We start from the raw sequence: 12413 nt of genomic DNA on the forward strand, positions 1-12413 counted from the left end.
GCAGAGATACTGGAGTGATTTGCCATTTTCTTCTCCAGCTCATTTTACAGATGAGGAAACTGAGACAAACAGGGTTAAGTCTCCAATTGACTGATTGCTCAACAGATAGAAAACTGAAAATCTGTCTAGATTTTTTTCTACTAGGCCCAAATTAAACCTTAAAATATATTATTTCTGTTAAGAAATTCAGTCAAGTTTAGTAAAGTACTTTAGCTGAAAAGCTGCAGATTTTAGGGTGCTTCACCCCAATGGAGGTGCCATTTTGTTTTTCTAAATGTGTGTGTCAAGTACTATGACTCCATCACACAAACAATAGGCTGGTTGAATTTTTGCCTGGTTTCCTCATTAAAATGAAAATGAATTGATTTACACAAAAGAGGAATTCTGAAACCCCTTCTCCATTCTGTATTTATCCTACAAATATTCTAAGGCAGTTGTGTCAAACTCAAGTAGAAATGGGGCCACTAAACCATACAATAAAAGTCCCTTGTAGGCCACATATTAACTTAGAAAATCACATATTAAGATTCTCTGTATTTTATTATATTTTCATTTATTTTGTTGAATATTTCCCAATTATATTTTCATATGGTTCAGACCACCCTCAGGGAGTATTATGGACCCCTGGGGCCCTTAAGTCCAGTGTCTGAGACCTCTGGAAATGTACAGGGTTGTCTGCTCTTTCACTTCTACAGACTAAGTGAAGAACTGAGATCTTGATCTGATTTGTGTTATAGATTCACAGGGAAAATCTGCATTGAATCTGCCTCAGGATGGGCACCCCTCTGGGCAGCTAGGTGGCACAGTGGATAGAATGTGGGGAAAGGGGAGCCTGGAATCAGGAAGACTCATTTTTCCTGAGTTCAAATCTGGCCCCAAACATTTACTAGGTGTATGACACTGGCCAAGTCATTTCAGCCTGTTTGCCTCACTTTCCTCACCTATAAAATGAGCTAGAGAAGGAAATGGCACACCAGCCCAGTATCTCCGCCAAGAAAACCCTAAATGGGGCCACAAAAGGTTGGACATGGCTGAAAAATGACTAAACAACAATGCAGGCACCCTTAAAACCTTGGCCAAATCACCGCTGCCTTTGAGGCCTGGTCACTACATTTGTAACATCAGAGGGTTGGGCTGTTTCACTAAACAATAAGCACTTATTAGGTACCTACTACGTACCAGGTGCCGTGCTAGACCCTGGCTATACAAAGACAGAAAAAAAAAGGAACACTCCTGCCCTCAAGGAGTTTCCACTCTTTTTGCCAGGAAGTGTAAGAAAGAATACTGACTCCGGAGTCAGAGGAGGTGGGTTCAAAACCTGCTTCTGACACTGTCTGACCTAACCTCTTGGCCTCTCTGGGTCTCAGTTTCCTCATCTGTAACATGCAGCAGTGGGACTAGATGTCCTTTGAGAGCCCTTCCAGCCCCAAACCTATGCTGCTATGTAAGTAAATACAGACTACGGGGTGTCCGAAAAGTCTTGGTGGATTTTAAGCCACTACATTAAGACTTTGGGGACATCCTGTATATGCAAATGAATTATTGGGGGGGGGGGTGGAGGAAGCGCATCGGCTGGTGTGTGGGGGGGGACCAGGAAAGGCTACATTTAGGGGGCAGTACTTGGAGTGAATTTTGAAGGGAGCTGGAGATTATAAGGCACGAATTCTAGACATGAGCCAGAGCTGCTCCAAGGCACAGGCACCAGAGCTGGAATGTTGGCTACGGGGTGCAGCAGGGCGGATCAGCTGAGTGGATCCACACTGGGTATACAAAGAAAGGCAAAAGACAGTCCCTGCCCTTATTTGTTGGAAATATTGTAGAGGGCATCCTTGTCCAAGTATAGGTTGGACCAGACAACCTCTGGGGTCCTTTCTAATTCTTAAATTCTATGATTCTGGGAAATGAGATAGAGATATGATTTCATTGATTTAGGGAAAACTCTCTGTGCCAATGCAAGTCATCACCTTCTCTGATACTCACAGCCTTAGAGAGTTGCCTAGGCCACAAAGAGGTTAAGTGACTAGCCCAGGGTCATAGAGCAGATGTGTGTTGGAGGTGGGGCTGGAATGCTGGTTTTCCTGAGTACAGATCCACACTGTTCCTATTACATGCATGCATCACTTCATTTCACAAGAGGCAGAGAGCTGGCCCAGGATTAGGAGGGCCTGGGTCCAATCCCTATCTCCAAAATTTACAATGTGACCCTGGGCAAGTCACTTAGTGGATCTGAGCTCAGTTTCCTCCTCTGCAAGTGAGGGGATTGGACTCAGGGAGGGAGGGAATAAGCATCTATTAAGTGCCTACTGTGTGCCAAGCCCTGTGATAAGTGCTATTAATTTGTTTGATAAATGACCTCTAAGATCTCTTCTAGCTCTAAATTTATGCTCCAATTAAAAATCTGGCCAGAACATCGAAGCCTTCCCTCTTCCCTCCCTTTTGTATGACTTGCCAATTAAATGCAGCAATTATTTATTGGATGCCTGCTCGTGCAGGCCCTGACCTGCTATGAGAAAGCCACTGGCAGGCTTTCTTAATTATCTTAAATTTTATTTATCTTATTATCTTAAATTTTATTAAAATCTTAAAATTATCTGAAAATACCATGTCCTCTATCTCTCCCTGCCCTTCGAATTCCACTGAAAGGGACCCAGGGTGATCTGTGAAACCTCATGGATTCCTGCAAATAAAAAGTCACTGGTAGACACTAAAGGCTGAGGGGAAGATGCCATGTGAACATTCTCATCACTGTAGCTGCTGCGATTTGCATGGCATTATCCTCTCCTACCTGCAAGGTTGCCATGGTTATCGCCAGGCAGATGTAATTACTGGGGAAGGTGCAAGTTACTCTCTTCATGATACAGGCAGTCTACACCATCTGTATATTGGGCAAAGGAGAATCTCCCACATCTGAGAAAAGGCAAGGTTAGAAATACCATGCCCTACACCACCCAAGAAAGCCTCTTCACCTGCATTAAGGGAGGTGTGGCATCCAGGAAGAAGGAGGTGATCAGGCCTCCTCTTACCCACCCTGGTTAGGCCTCATATAGATCAATGCGTTCAATTCTGGTACCCTATGCATAAATTGTAAAGCAGTGTATACATTTCATTGCTCCTTTGGGAAATAGGAAGAAGTTCCTCAGTCAATTTGATGGAATTATTGGGTTGCTAGCCATTGGCTGAGTGAAGGATCAGTCATCCGGGGTGTGTGTGTGTGTGTGTGTGTGTGTGTGTGTGTGTGTGTGTGTGTATATCTTTGAAAACCTGACCAGCTCTGTAAATATTAGCTAATTAATTATTATTTATTAATTAGCTCTGTAAATATTAGCATATATTGATTTAAAGTTTACAAAGTGTTTTACATATGTTATCTCCTCTGTTCCTCACAATCCTGGGTATTTTTAATCTTCATTTTATAGAGGAGGAGATAGGTAGATAGAGGATCACACAACTAGTAAGTGTCTGAGGTAAATCCAAAGTGAATCTGGGTTTTCCTGAATCCAAGTCTGGTGCCCTGTCTACTCTCCCTGACTGCCTACACCATGCTCTCTCTAAGGACTCAGCTGAGAGGGTCAGTGCTCAAGAAAAGAGCCCACTATGAAAGAAGAACCCTTCTCTTGAGAAGAAATCACTTGGCCTTTTCCCATGTACTTTCAGAGTGAAGTATGGGTGAGGAGGGAGAGGGATTTGTCCTACTTTCTTCCCCTATAGTGTGGTAGCATCTTCTAGCAGAGCTACTTGCCCAGGAGGAGGCTGGACCGAGAAAAGAGAAGAGGCCAAGAGTCCAGAAGGGGAGTTGACCTGTGCTGCAGAAAGGAGGAAGTCCAAGTAGCCAAATGGAATGACATGGCCAGAAGAAAGGCTGCTTCCAGAAGGAGTAATATGGGGATACCACCAGAAAAAAAACAAACAAACAAACAACCAATTCTTCCAGACATACTGGAAGTATGAGTTGCGTTGGCCACCTGCGTTCCTTATGTATACACGTCTCTGCTACTTTAATCTATGTATGTACCAACTCACACACTACACCGTGTGTATTTGTGAGGGAGTGTATCTCAGGCTTACGTGGGAAATGTTTTATTACTACTGTTCATGCTATGCCAATTTCAGTAAATGCCTTCACTTTGAACTTATTGTATCAAGTGGCTGACTATTGAAGGAAAATGTATTGATGGGGGCTTTTGAATGATATTTTTAGGACTACAAATCCAGAGAGTTTGTTGGACCTCAGGTAATCATCCAATTGGCACAGCTAAGTGGCACAGTGGTTAGGGCACTGGGCTTGGAATCAGGCAGATTTATCTTCAATGAGCTCAGATCTGGCCTCAAACACCTACTAGCTGTGTGATTCTGGGCAAGTCACTTAAGCCTGTTTGCCTCAGTTTCCTTATCTGTAAAATGAGCTGGAAAAGGAAATGGCAAACCAGTATCTTTGCCAAGAAAACTCCAGATAGGGTCATGAAGAGATGGACATGACTAAAACAATCCGACAATAAAAATCATCCCATTAGGAAACCTAACCCTTGACTGAAATTTAGAGGGTTAGCCTAGAGGAGAGAAAAGTTTTCATTTGAGAATAGGGGTTATTTTGTTTTTTATATTTGTAAACTTAGCAGTTAGTACCTACCCTGACCCATAGCAGGGCTTAATAAATGCATGTTGATTGCTTTATTATTTCTATAAAGGGACATGCTCTCCCCCCCCCTCCCCCTGCCCCAACCTTCCAGTTTAGGTACATTAGCTGTAAACAGAAGGGAAGGAGACGGACTAAACATTGACATAGTACTTATTATGCACCATGCATTGTGCTAGGTGCTTTACAAATATTATATCGTTTGAGCCTTACAATAACCCTCCAAGGTAGGTGTTCTCATTATCCCCATTCTACAGTTGAGGAAACTGAGGCAAACAGAAGTTAAGTGACTTGCCCAGGATCGCACAGCTTGTAAGTGTCTAAGGCCAGATTTGAACTCAGGTTTTCTTACTCCAGGACAAATGTCTCATACAATGCACCACCTAAGCTGACTCAGTAAGTAGACAGAGAAGAGCAATGGAATGGTAGAAAGGGGAGTGGGATTCCAAAGCCTTGCATTCTAGTGTCTCATCTGCTACCATTTAGCAGGCCATCTTGGGAAAGTCTGGGCAAGGCTGTAATTAGGAAGTTTTTCATCTGGAACAAAAATTGTTGAGTGACAGGGGTTGGGGGGTCAGGGCAGAGAAGCAAAATAGAGGATAGTCCGGTCACAGGTGCTAGAAGAAGTGGTTGGTAGCAGAGGGGCTCTACGGATGGTTACACTAGATGGCTTTATAGACCAGCAGAGGGCTTCAAAGTGAAGTGTGGGAGGTAAATAGATTTGCTGCCTCCCGCTCCAGAGCCCTGAAGCAAAGTTCTGCTTGCCCCATGCTAGTTGCAGTTCTGAGTCTAGGCCTTGGTTCTCTCATCAGTAAAGTGAGGAGATTGAATTAAATGACCTCTAAGCTTCCTTCTATCCCTAAACCCAAGCTCCTTCCTATAGAACCTACTCACAACACTGTGGCTGCCTCTCCAAATCGAGCTTTGATAGCCCGTGATCCCACAGGAGGTGACACATGTCTGAGTACCCTATCACATCTGCTATGCTCCCCCAGACTTCCTACACACCTCAACGCCTTCCGGTCAGATTAATCAGGGAATTACGCTAAATGGGAAAGTAAATATGTGCAGAGCCAAAATGAAAGCTGGTGGAGAAAAAAAAAAGATGAATAGGGATTGGTTTAGGAAATAAAAATGTTATAAACAGATAAACAGTAAGCAAAGATCTTTGATTTGCACCGTTTTCCAGACGATAAAACCCTAATATCTACCGAGTTTCATTACGAGCTCACATACCACTCAACTTGCCCACTGCTTAAACGAATTGCTGCAAAAACATTACTCACGCTGAAAACTCAATATTTAGCAAGGTTTTACATTGGTGCTAAATGGACAAGAAGCCACATTAATCATGGCAGGTGCACAACTTTCAAGGGGAAGTAAATGCTCAAATCCAGTGAACAGTGGTGATCATCCCACAATGCAATTCTTACGGTCAATCGGTGGACAAGAATACTGTAATTACTGAAGTGAAAAAAGCAAGCAATTTGTTCAAATGCACCATTAGGAAGGAGAGAAGTGTTCGCATTCCTAAATAATGGCCCAAGGCAGCTATTGGAAAGTGGAAAGGATGTAGGGTTGGGTGGGGCCATAGGATCTGGGTTCAAATCTTGATTCTGCTACATACTAGCTATGTCAGCCTTGGCAAGCCACTTCATCTCTCTGGGAATCAACGTTCCTTATCTACTTGGTGTTTACAGCTCTTTACAACCTGACTTTTCCCTTCTTTTCCTATACTTTCACTCTGTGGTCCAACCACCCTGCCTTTCCTACTGTTCCTCATCTGTGACAATCCATCTTTAGTTTCCATGCTTTCCCCCTGTGCCTGGAATGCTCTTCCTCCTCACTTTCACCCCTTAGTTACCCTGGCTTCCTTTCTTCAAGACTCAGTTCAAATTCCAATTTCCACAAGACACCTTTCTCAGCCCTCCTCACTACCTCCCCCTCCTCGTGCCGTCTCCTCTAAAGTTACCTTACATCTACTCTCTCTGTGTCTTTTTTTTTAAATATGTGTTTTCTTTCTAAAAGTGGTATAGATATGTTTTGTTTTTACATACAAACATTTACAGATCACTCCTACCTTGTGAGAGGTCTCTTGGAACAAAGTACACCAATTAAATAAGATAATAATATAGTGACCTCATCACAAAGCTCATGCAACATTCCACATCTGTAGTATGCCCACCCCATTTCTCTATTTGTCAAAAATTAACAGAAATCTATTTTCTTTCCCGCCCCCATCTCATTGGAAAAAACAAGAAAGACAAATTCTTGTAACAGATATACATAATCAAGCAAAAAAATATTTCCCTTAATGGCTGCATATGAAAATATATACTTGAATATATGAATAGCATATTTCATTATTGGTCCCCAGGAATCATGAATGGTCATTGGATTGAGTGTAGACCTTACAGCTTTCAAATCTTTATTATCTTATATAAACCCATCCATAAACCTGGTGTATCCCTCAGTCCTGGCCTTTTCCCCAGTTATTTATTTATTTATTTTTGGTATCTCTAGTATCGAGTACAATGTCTGGTACATAGTAAGCTCTTAATCACCCTTCTCCAGCCTGTTAAGGGCTCTTAATGACAACTCCATTAGTAGAGTTTGCAGAAGGGTCAAAGCTAGGAGACCTAGCAAACAGAGTGTGTGACTTTGCATTCAGAAGACCCGAGTTTGAATCCTGCCTCAAACACTAGCCACGACCCTGGCCAAGGCAGTTAACCTTTCTATGACACAGTTTTGTCATATGTAAAGTGGAGGGCTTGGCTGGCACAGTCTCTAAGGTTCCTTCAATGTCTAAGTCTACGTTCTTATGAAATAGAGAGAATTGTCCGGGTTCTCAGTGCAAAAAAGTAACTAGGCAATTGAATTAGTCGACTGATTTTGTGAAGCAGGTGAAATCCACACTGAAATCCAAACACTTGCTATTTCTAGCTTCCTAGAAAGGCTTCCTAGCTTCCTAGCATGGCCATGTTTTAAAAGTAGAAGCAATCCCATAATTATGCATAGTATATACATTATATAGAATATATGTGTATGTGTACATACATATTCAAACTCAGGTCTCCTGAACTGCCATAATACACATACACACACACACACACACACACACACACATATATTATACCCACATATCTATTTAATACATTTTGTTTTTCCCCAATTACATGTTAAAACTATTTTAAATATTTTTTTAAAGTTTTGATTTCCAAATTCTATCCTTCCCTCTTTCCTTCCCCTCCTCCTTCTCTGAGATGGTAAATAATCCAATATAGGTTATACATATGCAATCATGACAGAGAGAGAGAGAGAGAGAGAGAGAGAGAGAGAGAGAGAGAGAGAGAGAGAGAGAAAACAGAGTGAGAGATAGAGAAACAGAAAAAGACAGAGACACAGAGAGAAAGCAGTGGATAGAGCACCAGGCCTGGAGTCAGGAAGATCTGAGTTCAAATGCAGCCTCAGACCCTTACTAGCTGCCACGGGGAGGCAGTCACCAAACCTCTGTGCCACTGTTATTTCATTTGTCAAATGACAGAGTGGGACAGGATGATTTCTAAGATCTCTTCTAGCTCTGAAGCTATGATCCAAAGATCCCAGACTCTCAGAGTTGGAAGGGACCTCATGGCCATCTAGTCCCATGTGGAACTGACCAAGGACCCCTTCTACAACAGACTGAAGATCTCCATTAAGGGGTAAGTCACTGCTTCCTTAGGCAACCCACCCTGCCTCTGCATAGCTCTAACTGATAGCACCTCAAACCTAAATGATTCTGCTTAATGGGGCCAAGGAGAACAAATTTAATCCCCTTTTCAAATGATAGCCCTTCAAAAACTCATAGACAGTTCTCACCTGCCCCCTCCTCTTCTCCAGGGTAAACATCCCCACTTCATTGAGCCAATCCTATGAAGCTGGGACATTCCTAGTAACTCAATCTGTTAAACAGCCTTGTGACCAATTACTGGCACCCCACCCCAACCTCCTACCCCAACGCATCAAGTTACCAACATGTATCTAAAATGAGGAATTCACAATCTGAGGTAAAAGACACCTGCTATTGTCTTGATCCATATTTTCAGGGTCTGGAGAGACTTTCAGAGTAATTTTTGCAGCCTTGGACTTTATTTTAAAATGAACTCGAAATGAAGTCAGATAAATAAGCCTTGCTACAGAATGAAGAGATGGCAATATTTTAACCTCTGAGGCACTGTTTGGCTGCTGCTTTTCTATTTCTGGAGCTTGTGGTTTGAACCTTTACTTTAAGGAAGAAAAGGCAGTGTGACTTGTTGGATGGAGAGATGACCCCAGAACTAGGAAGACCTGAGGTCAAGTACTACCTCTCATACAGGCATACCTTGGAGATATTGTGGGTTCAGTTCTAGACCACCACCAATAAAGTGAATATCACAATAAAGCAAGTCACGCAAATTTTTTAATTTCCCAATTCATATCAAAGTTAGTAGTGGTGTATTACGTGTGTAATAGTATTATATAAAAAAATCCAATGTACATACGTTAATTAAAAATACTTTATTTCTAAAAATGCTAACCATTATCTGAATCTTTTTGCTGCTAGCGGATCTTGCTTCAATGCTGATGGCTGCTGACTGATCAAATGATGGGTGCCGAGGGTTGGGGTGGCTGTGGCAATTTCTTAAAATAAGACAACAATGAAGTTTGCCTCATCAACTGACTCTCGGTTGAACACTTAGAGGCCCAAAATAATTACAATAGTGACATCAAGGATCACGGATCACAGATCACCATAACAGATATAATCATAATTAAAAAGTTTGAAACATTGTGAGAATTACCAAAATGTGACATGGCGACATGATGTGAGCACTTGCTGCTGGAAAAATGGTGCTAATAGACTTGCTCCTGGCAGGTTTGCCATGAACTTTTAATTGGTAAAAAAACAAAAACAAACAAAAAAGCTGTGTTATCTGCAAGAGGCAATAAAATGAGAGACGGCTGTACATATTTGCCTTGGGCAAGTTTTTTAACCTTTCAGTATTCTAGGCAATTGGTTAAGGCTGTGAATTGCTGGAAAGTACCCATCTGCACTGGGAGAGGAGCTTTCCTCTCTTAACCTCTATGAAGTCAGGGGTTCAGTCACTATCCTGACCCTATAGCTTATATTTACTTCTATGGACATGTTGTCTTCTCCCAGTAGAATGTAAGCTAGTTCAATTTGTAGCATAGGGCCCAGCACATAGTAGGTGCTTGATAAAGCCTTGTCGATTAAATAATTCTAGCCTTTCTCAAGAGCCTTCCACCAAACTCCATGATGAAAACCTAAGCATTTGGCACTGGGCCAAGAGTTCTAAAATGACTACGTCTCTTACATTATTCTGGGGAGGGGGATGAGGAGAATTACTGGGAATTGGAGGGAATTTAATTAAAATTTCCCCTGAAGGGTTACACCCATCTGGAAATGACTAAAGAGAAGAAATCTACTTGCATCCTTTTTGCTGTTTATATTGGTTTTTATATCTTGCCTAAATGCTTCTGTTGTTGCATTTGTGACCTGCACAGTCTGTAAATATAGAAGTACACAGATGGGAACCCGAAGTGTGATCTGGTGAAATGATTAATCCACACAGCCCACATTGAACTTGAGAAAAGTAGCAAAGGACTCCAGAGATGGGGTTCTCAGAGTTTGTAAGGGCCCCGTTGTTAGAGAGATAGCAAGCATGAAATGTCTTTTGGCAACCAGTTTACCACTTAGTAAATAAATCACAGACTCTCAGAATCCTAGAACTTTTGAGTTGGAAAGAACCTCAGTGGCATCTAATCCAACCCACCCACAAAAGAAATGACCTGTATCATACAGAGCCTCTATTTGAAGACCCTCAAGGAAGCAGAACCCATCACCCCTCCAGGCAGCCCATTCTACTTTGGGACAGCTCTCATGGTGAGGAAGCTTTTCCCTACATCTAGCCTCAATTCACCTCCCCACTTTCCCCCATTGTTCCTCGTTCTGCCCCTCATGAGCCAAAAAGAGAATCTTCATCCAGGTGACATCCCTTCAAAGTCTTGAAGACAGCTGTTCCATCCTACTGGCCATTCTCTGCCTGATCAAATGCCCTTCTTAACCTGTGACACCCAGGGCTGAGCACCATCCTCTGGATACACCTGACCGGAGCAGAAGACGTCAAGACTATCACCTCACCATTCTAGGCCTCTCTTAAGGAAGCTTAGGACTGCGTTAACTTTCTTTAACTCTCATATCACACTGCTGACTCATATTGAAATTTCAGTACATTAAAACCTTCCCCTAGCACAGCCTTAGACAGTGGCCAGAGTCTGAGAGGTTAAGCAACTTTTTTGTGACAATATAGCTGGTGTTAGAGACCTGACATTGTTGTGGAGTCCTTTCAGTCATGTCCAACTCTTTTTTTGTTTTTGTTTTTTTAATTTTTTAAAAATAAAAAAAAATTCATTTATTTATATATTTATTTATTTTTCATGTCCAACTCTTCATTTGGGGTTTTCTTGGCAAAGATATTGGTTAGAGTGGTTAGAGATAACCACAAAGATAAGTGGTTAGAGACCTGATGACTTCATCTAAAAGAGATAGAATCACAATTTCCCCAAGGACAGAGTCTACTTTTCCTTCATCCTATGTCAAGTTTGCCTTTCCAGACAGCTGATTGGTGCAAGACCAAGGCAAATCGCATCTCACATCCCTGTTCTTGTTCTTCCCTCCCTCTACTTCCTTTGCTGCCTTGAGAACAGAGCCCCAGCCTGAGACAGGACAATATGCCGGGGTCATTAATGTTCACAGGAAGAGAACGGATAAGAAAGGAAAAGAGAAAATTAGAGATTTGTGAGCCTGAGACCCAGGCATGGCTGATGCTGGGTTGGAAGAGGAACTCTTTGACTTCCTTTGGGGAAAGAACTGTGCTGCTTTCTTCCTACTCCTGGCCCCCACCCCAGTATAGGAAAGAGAGAAGGGGCAGGAAAACATTCAAAATTCCCTGAACCTAGCACAGCTCCAGAATGCTTGGTCAATTCCCTCGGGACGCCAAGTTTCCTCAGGAGCCATCTGTTTACACAATCATCTGGCTTCGACATTGAGATAAACTTAAAGGAAGCAAATGTGTCGCCTTGGCCCTCTTTCCTGAAGGTCAGACCAATCTTAAGGACTCAGGCTTGGATGGAGCAAAAAACACCAAGCTGTGAAACACATTTAATACCCACCTTCTTGATGCCGTAGTCCCTTTTTTTCTTCCTCCCTCCCTCCTTCATCCAGTTATTCCTCCTCAGAGCCTGCATCTGAGAGACTCAGATCCTCTCATCTAATAAGATATTTAGGGCTGAATTTCAGGGTAACTTCTTATCCACGGGGATTTGCTCTTCAACCTGAGATCCCCAAAGACTGAAAAGCCTTCATGTTCCAAAGTAACATGTTTCTAATGGTGGAATTTCAGGCATCCTGACAGATGGTGGGAATGACAGTCTTCGTGAGGTGGCAAGGGCCAGCTGCTACTATATTTACTTAGGAGGTCAGCTTTGCTTGGTGGGGTGGGGCTTGGAGAGGAAAGTAAAAAATAATGACTTTCTTTTTAAAATTTTAAATAAAATTTTATTTTTTTCCCCAATTACATTTAAAGAAAACAATGAATTTCCCTAGAGAATTTGTTCTGTCCAAATCCAGCCTTAGACACTTATTAGCTGTGTGACCCTGGGCCATGATTTGTCTCAGTTTTGTCTTCTGTAAAATGGGGATAATAATACCTCCCAGGGTTGTTGTGAGGATCGAATGAGA

The sequence above is a fragment of the Phascolarctos cinereus genome, unplaced genomic scaffold (assembly GCF_003287225.1).
Source record: "Phascolarctos cinereus isolate Bilbo 61053 unplaced genomic scaffold, phaCin_HiC Scaffold_9;HRSCAF=440, whole genome shotgun sequence".
Taxonomy (NCBI): Eukaryota; Metazoa; Chordata; class Mammalia; order Diprotodontia; family Phascolarctidae; genus Phascolarctos; species Phascolarctos cinereus.